The 21,035-nt window shown below is 42.6% G+C and overlaps 1 pseudogene; it reads right to left on the reverse strand.

Annotated features, from left to right (window-relative positions):
- Positions 1 to 2,947: 2,947 nt before the first annotated feature.
- On the reverse strand, positions 2,948 to 8,719 carry LOC141164025 (hyaluronan mediated motility receptor-like; annotated as a pseudogene).
- Between the last annotated feature and the right edge of the window lie 12,316 nt (positions 8,720 to 21,035).

A 21,035-nucleotide genomic window follows, 5' to 3' on the forward strand; every position in this document is an offset into this window, starting at 1 on the left:
ATCTTCATTATTCCTGCAGAGATCCATCCCCTGCCCCTCCCCCCACCCCACTGTACACTCAAACTGCGTATTAACATTAATTTTCATCATTACTGAGAAAAAATCCAGTTATGATTTTGGTGCACGAACAGTTATCGAACATAACCTCGAACAGCCGAATTTTTCTCAAATCGTTCGTGTTCGCCGAACGGCTCGAACACCGCCCAAAACAGCTCGAATTTGAGATTGGCGAACAGTTCGAGTAGAACAACGCTCATCTCTAATACTGACTAGATAGGCCCTGGAAGAACAAAATTAATGAATATCCAATTTAAATGGGGGTATTGCACAATAGAAGACATTACATTTCAATATTCCACATTTCCACTAACCCCCAATAAATAAGAAGCTTTTGGCAGCAGCCTATTTTAGTCTTCTCAATAAAAACATATGCGTGAGCTTTCGGCCAACAGCTATTATACATTTATGATGAACTTAAAGGGGTTGGACTCTTTTCTAATGTCTGGAAGACTGAAATACATTACCCTTGTTAGTATATCGTCATCAGAAATTCTGCTTTGAATTTTTCCTCTTATGAGCAATATCCCTCACTAAGAAGAAATCATTTTCTGTGATGCTCTTGTCCATCCTTACGTGTTACATGTTGTGCAATACAAAGTCTTGCCCATGTCTGAACCTCTAAGCTTGCAAATGCATATGTGCTAGTTTTCCTTTCATCCTAAACCTGGACATATAAGGATGCACACAGAATAGATGCACACAGAGACTATGGTGCATGAGCTGGAACATGATAAGGAGGGCACCAGTGCACGCGCATTTGCATGTTCAGAGGTTGGGGTATTGGCAAGGCTTGTAACATGACTCTTAATGTCACACTTTGGAATACGTGAGAACAACGTAGAGGCAGAGTGAAAGGTTTTCAATTTAGCAGAGGGCTTTGCTATTAAAAAAAAATATCGGCAGAAGGATAGCAAAACTTCTGATGAATATATATTACTAAGTTTAATATATTCCAGTCTGCCATACATTGGGTACAACTCTTACCTAGTGTGTGCATCCTTGCATGGACTGGTCCAGGTAGGGCAACTAAAGAGGTTAAGGCATGGACACGACTGTCAATATTCAAGTCCATGTCATATGGTGGGATGGACAAAAGTAACAAAGAGTTGGGGAGAAAAGTGTCTCTTCAACAAGGGGCATCACTCATAAGAAGGAGAAATAAAGTCAAAGTTCTGAAGAAGATAAATTAGTATGTGTAATGTATTCCTGTCTGCCACATGTAAGAAAAGAGGAAGATGTTTCCAGCTCACCTTCCAAGAATTAAATATCCAAAATAGTTCATATCAATGATGGTCTGGTAGAGAGTGCACAGCAATGGATACCAGCCTCCTAATTATGCCACAATATAGATATAAGGTTAAGAGAAAAGAAAGTTCCAGCACTCATTTTCAAAGATAAAAATCTGAATCCTTTATTTCATTAGATTAAAATCCAATATGATAAAGAAAAAAACATCCAAGTAGAAAAGAGTAGTCTTATGAGCCTCTGCTTTTCGTACCAATAGTGTTAAATGCTTCTTAGTCATGGCTAACGTTATTCCTATCTGCAACACATGAGTAAGGTTTCTACATAAAGCAGCCAACCCCTTTGAAAGAGACTGGTCATTAGTAACAGTTTTTACCTGCAGCCATAGTGCTAATCTGCAGGTAAATACCATTGCAAACATTTTCTGCTGTCAAGTGGGATGTTTGGCTGCAGGGAGAAGATTAATTTTTATTCTCCCTGCATACTCTTAGTTTCATTCCAGCGGCAGCACCAGTAGCAGTGAGCAATCACTACATTCTACACAATGTGTAGAGCCCACAGACCTTGAGTGACATGGTGTTGAGCACACACGTTGCGGAGCAGTCTGATACTGTAGAAGCAGGGCAGTAATTACTGCACTCTCACTGCGCAGAGAAAGGTGAATGCTCACTGCTACTAGTGCAGTCACAAATGCCACTTAAAGAAAGAGAGAGGCTGCAGGGAGAATATAGCTTCATTTTCTCCCTGCAGCCAAGCATCACGTTAGACAGCAGAATGTGTTTGAAATTGTATTTACCTGCAGATTAGCACTATGGCTACAGGTAAGGTAAAAACTGTTTTTTATATTGACAGATTCCATTGAAGAAAAAAAAGTAAGATATTTTCTTTTTTATGACATCATCGAATGTTTCTGACATCATCAAATAATTATGACATTGAATGATTATGACATCATTAGTTAATTATGACATAGTTCATAAAAGGGAAAAAATTGCCAAGTACTCATAAAAAGAACAACTTTAAAATGTACCCATTATTAAAATCTTTACATTCTCAAGTAATGCTCTATAAATTCTAAAATTTTAAATTCATCTATTCTTATGTTATTTTACATGCTTTAGTTCCAACCTGGCTGGTTACTTAGGCAAGAAGTGCAGAGCAAGCAGACTATGCTCTACCACCTGCTAACGCCACCCTGAACCTTGCTGGATTCAGTTCTCCCAAGCTGCTGAGGCAAAGCTGCTTTTCAGCTGACAGCCTGTGAGACCATACAGTTTGGACCAGTGATGCAACGATGCAGCTAGTACAAGCTGGCATTTTTCTGGAGTGCACCAACCCCTGAGCAAAGCAGGAAGTTGGGGTGAGAAAGCTCCTGTAGCTGCATGTTAAACAAATTCAAGAACAAGGGCAGTGGTCCAGATCTCCGTTACCATTTCCTTCTCCAGCAGCTCTCCATCTCCTTGACTCACATTCTGCTTTAGGACTTCAAATTCTGCAGATAAACTATACTCTCATATGTTGCTTTCAGCTAAGAGGCTTTCCTTTTCCTGCGGTAGTACAATATACTTGGCCTCCAGCTCTCTTATTATGCCAAAATGCACAATGCCTCTTCGTTTTGTCTGAAGTTTAGCCTTTGGCTTCTTTAAAGTTTGTAGTTTTCAGCTTGTGAAATGAAATCACTCATTTGCTCCAGCATATTGGATAGCTCCTTCTCGGTCTTATCTTTCTCCTGTACCAACTTGATCCTTTGCTTCCTCTTAGGTTGGGGCAAGCTGCACTTCCAGCTGAGTAACTTTTTGTAGAACTTCTTCTAGCTTTGTTTGAGCCTCCAGGAGTTTACGCTCAATGTCTTCAAGTGCAAGGGCCAGACTCTGCTCAGATATTTGAGATGCTGCGACTTGTAATTTGCCTTCATATTCTTGTTCTTGAGTGTTCATTTGCTGTCCAAGATCTTGCATATTTTCATGGGCATGTGATAGGTATGCCTCAAGATTTCTATTCTCTCCTTTCAATTCTTCAGTTTAAACTGGAAGTGTATTCTTTTCTTTCAGAGACTTCACATCAGCCTTGGACTCTGCCAAGCTTGCTTGCAGCATCTGGATTTGGCCTTCAAAATTTGCTTGAAGACCATTAGTTTCCTTGTCTTTTGCATCTACTTTATTTTTTGCTTTCATTAGTTCACCACATAAACTGGTAATTTTTCACTTTGATCTGTCATCAGAAAACTTTGTTTTTAAGATGTCATTTAATTTGTTCAAGAGCAATTTGCCTTGCAGCAAGGGAAGTTTTTTCTTACACAATGGTGACCAATTTAAGCTTCGTCTTTTTGAGTTCTTCTTCCAAAAGTTGAAGTCTCATATCCTGTTCCTTTAAGAGAGCACAGATCTCTTTTTCTATGGCCGTCTGTTTCTTTGTTTCTCGGATGAATTTTGTGTCCCTCTTAGTTTTCTGTCTCAGATTTGGTGTTGGACGAAGAGAAGTATGCTTGTGAAGGCGTTGCACGGACGTAGGCTTATCATCTCTATCCACACTATGACTTTCGGCACACGAATCTTTCTTTGCTTTAAACCACTGGGATTTTTCAAATGATACTGGTCCCTTGAGGTCATCTGTAACCTTCACATCATAGGATCTTGGAGCTGGAGCATAGCCAAAGTGCTCATTTAACCACTTCCGAGGAGTCTTGGGAAAATACATCTTCGCGGACTCTGGTACCGGCACCAGCCAATTGCCACAACAGTCAGTCAATTTAAGATATTTTCATTGTTCCTTAGTGCTTCCAATTTGCATGTATCTAGGGTCTAGATTTTTCTTTTTGCCCTACATTTTCCTTCTATTACAATTAGTTACCGATACTTAGAGTAGAATTAGTTTTTCTTTGTAATTTCTGTGACCAACTGCTACCCATAAAAGTAACAAAAGAAATAAAAATCAATCATTCAGAAAGTCTTTCTTTCAGAAATAGAAAGTGTGTGAGATGTCCACTGTCTCATTTTAGGTCTATACATTTCAGTGAGCAAAAAAAAAAAAAGCCAAAGGCTCGTGTCATTTGGAACTTCAGTTTGTCAAGAAGAAAAGCAGAAGGTAGAGGATGAATACTTGGGTAAATCAGTAATAGAGCTAAAGGGCATATGCCTGTAGGGAATATGTTTGCATAAAAGAGCTTTAAGAGTGGTCATTCATGCTGACAAAAGGAGATTTGAATTGCTCCCTTTACAATAGCTTGAAAGGACAGACTAGGGGTCTTTCTGAGACGTCGGGAAAATCATACTGCTATGAACGACTCTAATAAGCTTTTAATCATTTTACTTGATATGGACAAACATCTCACTTTTTAATGCAGATAATGTCGGGGATATGGTCTCAGGCATGAGCTGATATACTTTGTCATGATGACTGACAGATAAAAAAAAACAAACATGCAGCTTTCCAATAGAGTAATCAACCTGTAATTTAAATAATAAATATCTTATAGGGTTCCTCAAAATTCTATATAATATAGTACTATGTTGTGTGTGTATATATATATAAATTGATTAATTGTACAACAGAATTTAAAAAAAAATGAATAAAATATAATTTATACAGGATAATATAGTTCCTTCACTTTGATTTTTCTTGTTTTATATTCTAATGTAATTATGCACAAATATGCAATTATGTGTGCCGTATGAATCTTTTCAGTATTTTTATATCACTTTACTTATGGTTTATTATAAGAGAATTCAGTGTAAAAAAAAATACAAAAAACACTAGTAAGTTAAAATCCATCCCTGCCTTTCTTCTAAAAAAAAAATCTAATACAAAAAAGTGTTCGATTATCCTTATCAATCTGAAACACCGCTGTTTTTTCAATTTTTCCAAATGCCTCTGGATGTTATAGGACAATTTCACAAATGTTTTAATAGGGGTGACAGTGTCTATGAATGCTCAGGTTTTTAAGAGAATTTCCGCTGAACACAAGGCAGAAACGGGTCGAGGAGGCTTGGGAGTACAAAGGTAATGCTTCTCTCGAATTCTTACTGGCATTTTAAACATTTTTATGTGAAGTTAATTTGAAGAAGACAGTTAATATTTTCTGCTGGATCTCACATATTTATTAGACTAATAGAAAATGGGACCTTACATGGCAAACATATAGTCAACGTACTTGATACCCTTATTAATTCTGATTGTGAGTTCAGTTTCCGTTTTCAGAATTCCTTAAGTTGAGTCATTCTAAGAAGTCTGGAACATGCCCCGTTCTCTTTTCTTCCAATAGATTAGTAGGGAAACATACAGACTGCATGTATGTCATGATATCATTGACACTCCATTAGCGATTCATTGGAGAAAAATAAAGAGAAAGATATTTCTTAAAGGGGTTGTCCACTACTTATTATCCCCTCCCCAATGTATCCCCGAGGGGCCCATAAGTGTCTTTGCAATTACCTTCTGTTGCAGGTTCTGCCTGTAAGCGGTGCTATCACTGGCCGCTCACAGGCATCACGCGACCCCCACCTGCAGCTGGCTCTGACATCCGCTGACGTCACAAGTCCAGGCTGCAGCCGAGGGTCCCTCTCCTGTGTTCCACTGGTGGATGCTGGATTGTGGGCGGGGTTACCCCGCATGTCAGACCCAGCATCCACGGCGCGCACTCCCTCTCCCCATTCATTGGGAAAGCGCACGGTGGATGCTGGGTGTGACACAGGGAATAACCCCGCCCACAACCCAGAAGCCACCGTGGGGACCTCAGCACTGAGTCACGCCTCACTTGTCGTGACATCAGCGCGGGGTCACGTGATGCCTGTGAGCGGCCACCGATAGTGCCGCTCACAGGCAGAACCTGCAATAGAAGGTAATTACAAAGACACTTATGAACCCTGGGGGGATACATTGGGGACATAATAAAATGTTGTGCCCAGCTTCTTTAAAGACAATAAAGACATTTCTTATACTTTTTAAAATTACTCTGCATATCAAAATATGATACCATCTGCCATTTTGGAATGAAGAAATGGGGTTCATGAGGGGGGAACCAGGTATGCTGACTATACATATGCCATTTACAGCAAAATTTTACATTTCAATTGGAGGGTTGCTTTTCTTAGTGTTTGCTTGGCACAGAGGAGCCGATTCATTAAGACTGGCTCACTGGAGAATGATGCTCCAAATTCAGTAAGTGGCACATGCCACCTAATGAATTTGGCACATCTTCTCAGTAGTGTATGCTTCCGTGCTCCTCTCCAAAAATGCTACTCCAGTCCATGATTAGGTGTAAAAAAACATCTAGAACTTTTACTAAATTTGATAGATGGGCATAGTTTTGTCCATCCCACATCGACCCCTCCTCAGCTCCGCCCATTTTGATAGAGGCTTTTCAATAAGGAAACTGCAAAGTTGCAAAATTTTTACACAACTTCATTGTTGTGCAAGAAACTTTCTGACTTTTAATTTTATGACTTTTAAAATCATTTTATTCCAGAATTCTGGCATTAAAGCTCTGATGAATTGATCCCATGATCTTCATCTTGTACCATAAAAGGAAACTTGCTAAGGTTGTTGGCAATGAAAACTAACCAGTGAATTGTAGATACCACTTAAATTTTGGGTTAGGATTTCCAGAAACAATATTTTCAAATACTCTATTAGGACATTCTGAGTTTATACAGGGGCGCCTCCCATGTAGGACTTCCATTAATTAGCGATAAAGAAAAATAGCTTATACGTGGAGGACATGCCCACATTGTTTAGCCCCTAAGAAAAAAAAAGCCTCCTGGCCTATTGAGTTATTTTATAGACGTGAGGCCCCCATACATAATATATAAAAGTTGGTGATTTTGGTGGAATCAGCCAACTATCTAATGCGTATTGGGGTCTTCAGACACTACCTTGAGATATGATATTGTGGAAGAGAATGCTCCGGCTTATTGCATTTCAATGGCTAATCAATTTTCCGTTACAGAGATAAACCGCTGCCAACGGAGTGGATTCTGGCAGTGGCTCTCTCATAGGCACACGGGCACTTGACCGAGTGAGTGTACTCCTATACATGGGAGAGCCAGGATAAAATCATTCGGCCAACAGCTATCTAATGTGTATGACTAGTTTTACCTTTTTGCTTAAACACCAGCTTCATTTAACAACATACTTTCTCTTGAGGCTTTCTACTTTCCTGCATTACATATCTGTGTGTGCTCTTGTGTCTTATACTAAGACTTACGTGATAATTTGTGTTGCCTACTATTTATATAATTGCCGCAACCAGCCATGGATATCTAAAGACTGAACTGAGCTCTATTATTTCATTTTACATTGCTAATTACAGGTAAGCAGAGCATTAATTTAACAACCCTCTACTCAAGTGCTAGAAACACACCTGTCACACAACTATTGTGAAGTCGTCAGTATTTGTATCCTTCACAAAGGTCCAAGACATTAATATTGGTTGTGGTTGAAGACTAGAAAACATCCTGCACAATGTGTCACATGAAATTGTGAGATATGCATAACTTTGGGTTTGCTAATTTTTGGCCACTACAATATTCATAGACTTCAATGGCGAAGTGGCCACAATTATAAGCAGATTAAGAAGCTACATAAAGCTCCTGTGAATATGCTGTTGATAATTTGGATAGAAATTACACTAATATGAGCTGCAATACAGCTCTGATTCCCATCAATGGCCACTACACAGTATAATGAGCAAAATAGCCCAAATCCTAATATTATGGTGGGAGTGGGAGCAATTCCTTTCCACACGCACCAAGGTGAACCAATTCCTAGCAAACATTATATGAAAGGAGACACCAGAGTTATAATGACTAAAACATACATATTTTATTTATTTAATACAAAACATTTTTTCATGTGGACAAACAAACACTAACAACTGATGCCAACAAAGTGCAGCCAAATCCTCCACAGCCACAAAAGGGACAAGACCCTAATAGAAACATCAAAAACAAGCTGCAAAAAGTATAGATATAAAGTACAGCACAGGTAGGGCATAAGAATAATCACCATTATATAACAAGTGCCAGTGTAAGTGTATCTAAAGCATCCATCAGCAATTTACATATAGACAGGCTGGTTAATCCAATGATGATCTTACCAGTAGTAAGTGGCCGCAGGGCTGTGGAAAGGAGAGGCAGCACCAGGGACGTGGTGGTGGACCCCGACGCGCGTTTCACGGCATACACAGCCGCTTTCTCAAGGGGCAGTATTAAACAGTGGCAAAAGGACCTAATTTAAGCCCCCGGGGCCGGTCACATGAGGCGTCATGTGACCGATCACATGGTCAAAAGAAGGGGGCGTATCTGTCTCCCTCTCCCGAGTGCTCAGAAGTGGTGCATGCGCAGCCAACCAAGGCGCCGAGCACCCACCCAAGCCATCAAAACGCACCGCGCATGTGCGAGCGCCCGGCATAGAACATGCCCAAGCACCCGAGTACCTGCAGGCGTCATTGAGATGGCCAGGTGAGCACCCAGCAACCAGAGGAGGTGGCGCATGTGCACCACATCAGAGGAGGTGAAAGATTAATGTAATGAGAACGTGGGCATAGCACTGAAATCAATGGATATCCAAGGTTCCTCTCTACAATTATCTAAGAGAGTTCAGACGAGACAGACCAGCAAGAATAAGGGCACTTCACAGTATTGGGTGAGTGGATCCCAGGGGGGCTTACAGGTTATCAACTTGTCCTTCCATGTTCTCGCGGCTGAACAGCTGGAGGTCCTAAATAAGGGTTTGACCTTTTCCCCCACTAACATGTTTCACTTTTTTTTTATTGCCCTAAAGGACCTCCAGCTGTTCACCCGTAAGCTCATTCTACGTAAATTGCATTCCAGGAGAGCGGGACCTTCAAATTCCATGAGTGTGGCGGAGCAGGAGGCAATCCAAAATCTGGAAGAATTATTGCGGGAACAGGGGCCTTCGTACTCAGGTAGGTTACCCCAATGTGTAGTACCCAAGTCAACGCATTTTCCCCCCTTGTCCCTATGCCCTGCTGTGGAAATCTTCACGAAATTGGTTTCTGATGACTTTAAGAAATTGTCAACTAAGAGAAGATTTGATATTCTTACAGCACATCAACGTGAAGCAATCAGACAGCTGCAGTCTTATAATGATGTGGTCATCAAGGCAGAGGACAAGGGGGGAAATATTGTTATTTGGCAGTGCACAAAATATGAGAAAGAAGCGCTGCGCCAGTTAAAAGATGGTAGCACATATACTAGACTTCATTACAATCCTACAGCCTCCTTCTCCTCCGCACTTCAGGGGATTTTGGCCCTTGCCTGAGAGGATGGGGTTATTGATAAGAAAACGGTTCAAGCACTTACGGTATGCTTCCCGAAAACAGCAACTTTTTATCTCTTGACTAAAATCCATAAGGACGCCGCCGACCCCCCCGGACGTCCGATCGTGTCTGGAATGAATGGGCTATGCGAACCTATTTGCAAGTTCATTGATTTCTATTTGAAACCCATTGTTGAAACATTAACTTTTTTTGTTAAAGACACGACGGACGTCCTCACACGGGTAGACGGCGTCCTTCTGGAAGAGGGGGTCTTGCTCGTCACAGCCGAAGTGGAAAGCTTATATACCTGTATTGAGCACACTATTGACATTGAGGCGGTCCGCCTCTTCCTCGGGGCTTCCGACCTGGGCGGCCCTTTTTGTGAGTTGATCCTCGAGCTGCACCTTATACTTACCCACAATTATTTTTTACTTAAAGATGTGATCTATTTGCAGAAGCTGGGCACGGCCATGGGGGCAGCCTGCGCGCCCTCATACGCCAACCTCTTCCTGGGCGCATGGGAGAGGCAGGTTTTTGGTGGTGAGGGCGCAGGGGCTGCTGACCATGTGCTGTGCTGGTTCCGCTATATTGATGATGTTTTATTCTTTTGGCGTGGGTCAGTGCTGCAGCTCGATGAATTTATGGCACAACTCAATTCTAATGCATGGGGCATTAGAATGACGTATACTTATAACTCCAAAAGAATTGATTTCCTGCACATCAGTCTGGAGGTGGATGACGCTGGTCTGGTCCAGACTGACGTCTATGGAAAACCTACGTCGGTCAATGCCCTAATTCATGCAGAAACTGCACACCATCCAACTACTGTTAGGGCCGTCCCGGTCGGGCAGTTCTTGATGGCGAGGCGGATCTGTTCCTCTGATGTGAAATTTGAGCGCCAGGCGATGGATTTAAAAAACAGATTCCATCAACATGGATATAGCAAAAGGTGTGTCAAACGCAGCTATGATAGAACAAGTCACACACCACGGAATAGCTTGTTATATTGTAACAGGAGAAAAACAACTGAGGTAGGGCAGGGAAAAATTCGATTTATTTCAACTTTTAACCATGAATGGGAAAATATGAGGAAGATTATGACTAGTGTTGAGCCACCCCCGTAGTGTTCGGGTTCGGTTCGGTTCGTCGAACACCGGGATGTTCGAGGAACTGTTCGTCGAACTGTTCGTCGAACACCTTAGAACACCGTCGAACACCGTTAAAACCAATGGCAGGCAAACAAAAACACATAGAAACACATAGAAAACACCTGCAAAGGTGTCCAAAAGCTGACAAACTGCTCAGAAGACACTCTCTTTAAAAAAGCCGGCCGGCAAATTCAGCAGCGGCATACACCGGTACCCGACAATTTAGACAAGAAGGAATAGAGCATCACACATAGATTAGATAGATAGAAACATGTCAGTCACACATATAAGAAGCACAGTGACAGTGTTGGTTACTGCACTTGTCATTTAGTGTAAAGGATTTATTAAAAAAAATATTAGTGTTTTCATGCACCTTCTCTTTAAAAAAGCCGGCCGGCAATTCAGCATCTGTACCCGACAATTTAGAACAGAAAGAATAGAGCTTCACACATAGATTAGATAGATAGAAACATGTCAGTCACATATATAATAAGTACAGTGATAGTGTTGCTTACTATACTTGTCATTTAGTGTAAAGGATTTATTTAAAAAAATAATAGTGTTTTCATGCACTGTCTCTTTAAAAAAGCCGGCCGGCAATTCAGCAGCGGTACCCGACAATTTAGAACAGAAAGATAGAGCATCACACATAGATTAGATAGATAGAAACATGTCAGTCACATATATATGAAGTACAGTGATAGTGTTGGTTACTGTACTTGTCATTTAGTATTAAAATAAAGGATTTATTATTAAAAAAATTGGCGTGGGGTTCCCCTTAATTTTAGGCTCTAGCGGAGGTTAAGCAGACGGCTGGGGCAGATGTTTGAAGCCTGGGAAGGGGGTAATACCCACGGAGATTCCCAGGCTACTAATATCAGCCCCCAGCTGAATACATAGCCTTTACTAGCTATTAAAATGGGGGACCCCCCAAAAAAAATGACGTGGGGTCCCCCCTAATTTAATAGCTAGCAAAGGCTAGGCAGACAGCTGGGGGCTGATATTAATAGCCCAGGAAGGGAGCCATGAATATTGGCCCCCTCCCAGGCTAGAAACACCAGCCGTCAGCCGCCCCAGAAATGGCGCATTCATAGGATGCGCCAATTCTGGCACTTAGCCTCGCTCTTCCACGCTGCCCTGGTGCGGTGGCAGGGGGTAATAGGGTTGGGGTTGATGTCAGCTTATAATGCCAGCTGACATCAAGCCCAGGTTAGTAATGGAGAGGCGTCTATAAGACACCCCCATTACTAACCCCATAGTCAAAGTTAAAAAAAACACAAACACCCAGAATAAAGTCCTTTAATTGAAATAAAGACACAATCCTTTATTGTTCTAAATTAAACCATACTTACCATCACGCCCATTCCAGCTGAAGCCAACAATCTCCTGCAATAAAAGAAAAATAATAAAGCAACCTCATCCTTACCTTTCCATGGTTCCCACGACAGCTTCAGCTCTGCTACATCGAGATGACAGGCTGGACCGCAGCAGAACGCTGCCATCCAGCCTGTCATCCCGCAGACACTGAGAAGCGCAGGCTTGCTTGCGCTGCTCAGCGTCTCTCTGTGACGACATCCAGATGAGCCGAGTTCATGTCCAATGAACTCGGCTCACCTCATGCACGTCACTGACAGCGTGGGAAAATTCTCACGCTGAAGCGCTGATTGCAGGAGAATTTTCCCACGCTGTCAGTGACGTGCAGGAGGTGAGCTGAGTTCATTGGACATGAGCTCACCTCATGCACATCACTGACAGCGTGGGAGAATTCTCCTGCACTCAGCACTTCAGCGTGAGAATTTTCCCACGCTGTCAGTGACGTGCATGAGGTGAGCCGAGTTCATTGGACATGACCTCGGTTCATCTGGATGCCGTCACAGCGAGACAGTGAGGAGCGCAAGCATGCCTGCGCTTCTCAGTGTCTGCGGGATGACAGACTGGATGGCAGCGTTCTGCTGCGGTCCAGCCTGTCATCTCGATGTAGCAGAGCTGAAGCTGTCGTGGGAACCATGGAAAGGTAAGGATGAGGTTGGTTTATTATTTTTCTTTTATTGCAGGAGATCGTTGGCTTCAGCTGGAATGGGTGTGATGGTAAGTATGGTTTAATTTAGAACAATAAAGAATTGTGTCTTTATTTCAATTAAAGGACTTTATTCTGGGTGTTGTGTTTTTTTAAAATACTTTACTAGAAATTCATGGCGGTCATGTCTAATACTGGCGTGACCCCATGAATTTTGGGCTTGGGGCCAGCTGATAATACCAAGCTGGCCCTAACCCCTTTATTACCCAGTGAGCCACCGCACCAGGGCCCTGGATGAGTTGGGTACAGGGCCAGAAGATGGCGCTTCTATGAACGCGCCATTTTCTGGGGTGGCTGCGGACTGCAATTTGTAGCGGGGGGGGCCCAGAAAGCTTGGGCCTCCCTGCGCTGCAGATTCCAGCCCCCAGCTGCCTAGTTGTACCTGGCTGGACACAAAAATAGGGCGAAGCCCCACGTACTTTTTTTTTAATTATTTCATGAAATTCATGAAATAATTAAGAAAAAAAGGCCATCCCTATATTGTTGTGTCCGGCCAGGTACAAATAGGCAGCTGGTGGTTGGGGGCAGCCCGTTCCTGCCTGCTGTACCTGGCTGGACACAAATATAGTGCGAAGCCCCACTTCAATTTTTTTTAATTATTTCATGAAATTCATGAAATAATTAAGAAAAAAAGGGCTTCCCTATATTGTTGTGTCCGGCCAGGTACAAATAGGCAGCTGGTGGATGGGGGCAGCCCGTTCCTGCCTGCTGTACCTGGCTGGACACAAATATAGTGCGAAGCCCCACGTCAATTTTTTTAAATTATTTCAGGAAATTCATGAAATAATTTAAAAAAAATTGACGTGGGGCTTCGCACTATATTTGTGTCCAGTCAGGTGCAGCAGGCAGGAACGGGCTGCCCCCATCCACCAGCTGCCTATTTGTACCTGGCCGGACACAACAATATAGGGAAGCCCTTTTTTTCTTAATTATTTCATGAAATAATATAAAGAAAATTGACGTGGGGCTTCGCCCTGTTTTTGTGTCCAGCCAGGTACAACTAGGCAGCTGGGGGCTGGAATCCGCAGCGCAGGGAGGCCCAAGCTTTCTGGGCCACCCCCGCTGCAAATTGCAGTCCGCAGCCACCCCGGAAAATGGCGCGTTCATAGAAGCGCCATCTTCTGGCGCTGTACCCAACTCATCCAGGGCCCTGATGCGGTGGCTCACTGGGTAATAAAGGGGTTAGGGCCAGCTTGGCATTATCAGCTGGCCCTAAGCCCGAAATTCATGGGGTCACGCCAATATTAGACATGACCACCATGAATTTCTAGTAAAGTATTTAAAAAAAACACAACACCCAGAAAAAAGTCCTTTAATTGAAATAAACGCACAATTCTTTATTGTTCTAAATTAAACCATACTTACCATCACGCCCATTCCAGCTGAAGCCAACGATCTCCTGAAATAAAAGAAAAATAATAAAGCAACATCATCCTTACCTTTCCATGGTTCCCATGACAGCTTCAGCTCTGCTACATCGAGATGACAGGCTGGACCGCAGCAGAACGCTGCCATCCAGCCTGTCATCCCGCAGACACTGAGAAGCGCAGGCTTGCTTGCGCTCCACAGTGTCTCTCTGTGAGGGCATCCAGATGAGCCGAGTTAATGTCCAATGAACTCGGCTCACCTCATGCACGTCACTGACAGCGTGGGAAAATTCTCCTGCACTCAGCGCTTCAGCGTGGGAGAATTCTCACACTGAAGCGCTGAGTGCAGGAGAATTCTCCCACGCTGTCAGTGACGTGCAGGAGGTGAGCTGAGTTCATTGGACATGAGCTCACCTTATGCACGTCACTGACAGCGTGGGAAAATTCTCCTGCACTCAGCGCTTCAGCGTGGGAGAATTCTCACGCTGAAGCGCTGAGTGCAGGAGAATTCTCCAACGCTGTCAGTGACGTGCAGGAGGTGAGTTGAGTTCATTGGACATGAGCTCACCTTATGCACGTCACTGACAGCGTGGGAGAATTCTCCTGCACTCACCGCTTCAGCGTGAGAATTTTCCCACGCTGTCAGTGACGTGCATGAGGTGAGCCGAGTTCATTGGACATGAACTCGGCTCATCTGGATGTCGTCACAGAGAGACGCTGAGCAGCGCAAGCAAGCCTGCGCTTCTCAGTGTCTGCGAGATGAGAGGCTGGATGGCAGCGTTCTGCTGCGGTCCAGCCTGTCATCTCGATGTAGCAGAGCTGAAGCTGTCGTGGGAACCATGGAAAGGTAAGGATGAGGTTGCTTTATTATTTTTCTTTTATTGCAGGAGATCGTTGGCTTCAGCTGGAATGGGCGTGACGGTAAGTATGGTTTAATTTAGAACAATAAAGGATTGTGTCTTTATTTCAATTAAAGGACTTTATTCTGGGTGTTTGTGTTTTTTTTAACTTTGACTATGGGGTTAGTAATGGGGGTGTCTTATAGACGCCTCTCCATTACTAACCTGGGCTTGATGTCAGCTGGCATTATAAGCTGACATCAACCCCAACCCTATTACCCCCTGCCACCGCACCAGGGCAGCGTGGAAGAGCGAGGCTAAGTGCCAGAATTGGCGCATCCTATGAATGCGCCATTTCTGGGACGGCTGACGGCTGGTGTTTCTAGCCTGGGAGGGGGCCAATATTCATGGCTCCCTTCCTGGGCTATTAATATCAGCCCCCAGCTGTCTGCCTAGCCTTTGCTAGCTATTAAATTAGGGGGGACCCCACGTCATTTTTTTGGGGGGGTCCCCCATTTTAATAGCTAGTAAAGGCTATGTATTCAGCTGGGGGCTGATATTAGTAGCCTGGGAAGCTCCGTGGGTATTACCCCCTTCCCAGGTCTCAAACATCTGCCCCAGCCGTCTGCTTAACCTCCGCTAGAGCCTAAAATTAAGGGGAACCCCACGCCAATTTTTTTAATAATAAATCCTTTATTTTAATACTAAATGACAAGTACAGTAACCAACACTATCACTGTACTTCATATATATGTGACTGACATGTTTCTATCTATCTAATCTATGTGTGAAGCTCTATTCTGTCTGTTATAAATTGTCGGGTACCGCTGCTGAATTGCCGGCCGGCTTTTTTAAAGAGACGGTGCATGAAAACACTATTATTTTTTTTGATAAATCCTTTACGCTAAATGACAAGTACAGTAAGCAACACTGTCACTGTACTTCGTATATATGTGGCTGACATGTTTCTATCCATCTAATCTATGTGTGAAGCTCTATTCTGTCTGTTATAAATTGTCGGGTACAGATGCTGAATTGCCGGCCGGCTTTTTTAAAGAGACGGTGCATGAAAACACTATTATTTTTTTTGATAAATCCTTTACGCTAAATGACAAGTACAGTAAGCAGCACTTTCACTGTACTTCGTATATATGTGGCTGACATGTTTATATCTATCTAATCTATGTGTGAAGCTCTATTCTTTCGGTTCTAAATTGTCGGGTACAGGTGTATGCCGCTGCTGAATTGCCGGCTTTTCATGTTTCACTGTTGGCACTGTTCCCATCGATTTGGGCAATCACTGTAATGCCACAACCACCATGGCTGTGGCATTACAGTGAGTGGCAGACAATCCCTGCATGATTGGTGCTCTAAATAGCGCCAGACATGCAGGACACGCTTTTGGTGCACGAACAGTTATCGAACATAACCTCGAACAGCCGAATTTTTTGCAAATCGTTCGGGTTCGTCGAACAACTCGAACACCGCCCAAAACAGCTCGAATTTGAGATTGGCGAACAGTTCTAGTCGAACACCGCTCATCTCTAATTATGACCATATATTGGGACATTTTGACAACTGATGCCTCCCTGGGACCAGCCCTTGGGGATTACCCTTTATGACCTCAAGGTGAGCCAGAAACCTAAAGGACATTTTGGTTTCCAGCCATTATGCCCCAGTTTGACGAAACCCCTTTGGATCCCACGGAACAGCTCTGGGATAATTTCCCGTGCGGCCGCTGTCTCGCCTGCGCCAATGTCCTGCACTGCAACACGTTCACTTCCTCCGACGGTACCAAACAATTTGACATTAGACATCACATTTCTTGTTGCATGAGTAATGTAATTTACTATGCCACTTGTGATTTCCCACTGGTATACATTGGTCTTACATCACGCGAACTGAGGGTACATGTGCGTGAGTATGTGCGGGACATTGGCGCGGCCAGGACAGCGGCCGACATTACTGAACTTAAGACGATCCCTAGACATTTTAGGATCGCTCATAACTGTGACCCCAGCTGTTTTAATGTCCGTGGGATCGATGTGATCCATATGGGTGCTCGGGGAGGTAATGTCAAAAAGGTCCTGGCTCAAGTTGAGGCCAAATGGATTGTGACACTAGGTACTTTGACACCAGGTGGTCTCAACGAATCTCTCTCATTTTCTCCGCTCTTGTAATGCTGTCCATTGATTAGTCATGCATGTCTCTCCCACCTCCCCGCCTCCTCTTTTGTGCGGTGGTCTTTTAATATATATTCTTTTCATGTTCTTTATATATTTTTTATTAATTGTGTCTTTTTAATAATTTTCTTTAGTTACGTCTGGACTGAGAGGTCTTCTCTTTTCCGCTCATCTCCTCTAGCTTACGTTATGGGTGTGCTATGGACTGAGTCATCTGCGGGCAATTTTGCCTGGACATCTGAAGATGAATACTATCTAAATAGTGAATCATGTTTCAATACTATTTTGCTGTATTTACTATACTGTTACTACTTCTTTAATTGTTATATCTATTCACTATTTGTGCTTCACGTTGTTTGCTGGCACTTAGCACTATGCCCACTGAGTACAAATAAGCATTCAGTACTATGCCCATGTTCTTATTACTTTAATCTTTCACCTCCTCTGATGCGGTGCGCATGCGCCGACTCCTCTGGTTGCTGGGTGCGCACCCGGCCGTCTCCATGACGCCTGTGGGTGCTCGGGCGCTTGGCTGCTTGGGTGGGTGCTCGGCACCTGGGTTGGCTGCGCATGCGCCGCTTCTGAGCACTCGGGAGAGGGAGACAGATACGCCTTCTTCTTTTGACCATGTGATCCGTCACGTGAGGCCTCACGTGACCGGCCCTGGGGGCTTAAATTAGGTCCTTTTGCCACTGTTTAATACTGCCCCTTGAAAAAGCGGCTGTGTATGCCGCGAAACGCGCATCGGGGTCCACCACCGCGTCCCTGGTGCTGCCTCTCATTTCCACAGCCCAAGGGCCACTTACTACTGACTTGTAAGATCATTATTGAATTAACTAGCCTGTCTATATGTAAATTGCTGATGGATGCTTTAGATACACTTACACTGGCATTTGTTGTATGATGGTGATTATTCTTATGCCTACCTGTGCTGCACTTTATATCTATACTTTTTGCAGCTTGTTTTTGATGTTTCTATTAGGGTCTTGTCCCTTTTGTGGCTGTGGAGGATTTGGCTGCACTTTGTTGCCATCAGTTGTTAGTATTTGTTTGTCCACATGAAAAAATGTTTTGTATTAAATAAATAAAATATGTATGTTTTAGCCATTATAACCCCGGTGTCTCCTTTCATATACAGTATAATGAGCTGTGGTGTTCTGGTGTCATACAGGGTGCACTACCACTGCTCACGGCACCAGGTATCAGCTGATCATCAAGGTGCCGGGTGTTGGACCCCCATCAATTCTACATTGCTAACTTCTGCCCCAGACAACCGTTTTAATAATATCTATTGCATAAAATGTGTTTTACATACTCCGAGAATATTTTTACCTTGAGATCTTCTCCCAGAAAGACATATTGAAAGAAAGTTCAGAATAAAATTGTTCTCCTCAATGTCTCGCATATATTGCTGCATTATGGCTCTGGACAAATCTCCGGTTGTAAGGAGTTAAAGATAACATATTACCTTGTATACATAGATTGTGACTGTTAAGAAATAATGATGAAGAGCCTGGGGGACAATGCAAATGAAATAGGTTCTTATCCTGTATCACCGTAATATATTGAAAAGTTGATATCTGCTCACTTTGTGAAGTTGTGTAACCCACAACACAAGTTTAAGCTTTGGAAACAGATGGTCCACCTGCTCCACCACCAGCAGGTTGGAAGGTCCAACGAGATATTCGAATAGTGGTAAAAAGTGGGTGATCTGTGTTGCTGGTTTTGTATCCACAATAAAGATTCAATAAGCAGAATCAGAGTGTCTATGCAGTTTTATTCTCAATGCGTTTCGAAGTTGGCAAACTTCTTCTTGAGGAAAACCACAAAAGTCAGATGTAATGTGAACATAGCATTATTGTTAAGATCATTGATGCTAGAAATTTATAAAATAATACATAAGTTTAAGCATTCTGAAATACTTGTAGGCAGGTACCGTCAGAGCAAAATATATGCAAATATCCATCAACTATCACTCTTTTATTTCTTAAGGCAGCTTTCCTTTCACAATGCTCTTCCATTTGCATAACACAATTTGGGTAGCTTTTATGCAGATTTATGAGAGAAAAGTTTTATGGATATGGAAACGACCCAGTTTTAATCCTGTGATGGGATGACCCTATTGAGTGTGCACATGAGACCCCTTCATAAAACGAAATATACGGGCAGAAAAGCTCTGAGTCCCACTATAGAAACAAGTAATGTATGCATAAGCCATGAAAAACCACAGACAATGGTCCATTTAGATTTTGTTCTCAGACAATGTTATTTGCATATCTCACAATAGCGGTTAACATTCTGTAATTGGTGATTAATTGCTGTTTTCCAGCTAAACGGAAACTACCGCCTTCAATAAACTGCAAAAGAAGTAGATTTTTCTAAAATATAACATTAAATTTGTGCAAAAATATATAGACAACTCAGCAGGTGGCACAAAATACTGATTTCAGTAATGTGCAGTTATCTATTTCTGGCGGACATCACATTATGTATATGTGTTTTGCCAACTTTCGATGTCTACCTAGACGCCTTCTTTAGATGTTGTGTCTTAGAATCTAAAGAATCGAGATTAAACATAATTATTTATTAACAAGTTAAAGGGGTTTTCCAGGAAAAAAAATGTAGCAAAGTAATTATTACATAGTTCTATTATCCTAATGTCCCCCACTGTCTGCCAGCCATTGCATTCCATGTCCCGGCTACCTCACTTCCAGTCGTGTGCTTGACACTGTATTGTGGCATCTCCGGAAGAGTAAGTGACAAGGTCTGGCCTCTCTCTCATCTGTACAGTCCTGATAATGCTTTTTCTCAGTCTGTGAGAGGGTCATTTACTTACCAACTTGTTTTTACCATAGAGGACAAGAAGTTTCTAATAAACTTTAAAGCTTACTCAATTACTTTCTGTTTTTGTACTGGCTGCTTACAATATACTGTATTTCTTGTGATTTGCAAGTGATGCCAAAACAGGGGCGCTGGAAACTGTGAAATACAGCATCTTGACTAGGACACACTGAAATAGCGACAAGACCAGCATCATATATAATAATCATATATATAATCAATGACAAAGACCCTGGTAGAGTCGAAATGTTTGTAAATATTGTTGCACATTTCCCAGCACCATTATGTTTATTTTTTCTATCACGGAGAATGAATAAACTTTGCATCATCCAAGCCTAGAGTGTGAGGTTAATTCTATTGTCTTGTTGTAGTTTCAATGCATTCAATGTTTCATCATCAGGAGATTATCACTAAAGGATCTGTTGTCTTCTGCCATGTAGTTTTCCTGCTGTGTGTAACCATGCCCCTACTACTGGTTGGCCGCCTTTTGCCTATGCACTGTTGTTGGAATATGTTTAGTGCAACAACTCCATTCTTGTGTATGTAAATATTCTATTGCTAGGTTTGTGTCTATAAAGTTAAAAAAAAAAAAAAACTCCCATAGGCTCACACACAGAAAAGACTATGTGACTGTGTTCAGTTTCCTGTGTCTGTGCATGAGAGGAGAAGCAGCCTGCTGATGCTGCACAGAGACACTTAAGATATGTATATTCCTGATTCCACAAAGCCTATCATATCTGTACCTGTTTATAGCTAATTAAAGCTTTGTTCTGTTGTCAACACGCTTTGAGAGTATCCTGAATGATTCTCTGCCAACAACTGTATACACAGAAAGCTGCCAATCAGTGGTGTGGGTAGGGTTATACATGGCTTAGCATTCAGAGCACTGCTAGATCTGCAGCAGATCAAACAGAGACTTTATCAAACCTACAGCAAAATAATGGTTAGCACTCATCTGATTTTTAAGATCCTCTGCACAAGCCCTTATAGGCATTGG

Source organism: Phyllobates terribilis, unplaced genomic scaffold (assembly GCF_046119375.1).
Source record: "Phyllobates terribilis strain yellow unplaced genomic scaffold, ASM4611937v1 Scaffold_10__3_contigs__length_209671492, whole genome shotgun sequence".
NCBI classification, from domain to species: Eukaryota; Metazoa; Chordata; class Amphibia; order Anura; family Dendrobatidae; genus Phyllobates; species Phyllobates terribilis.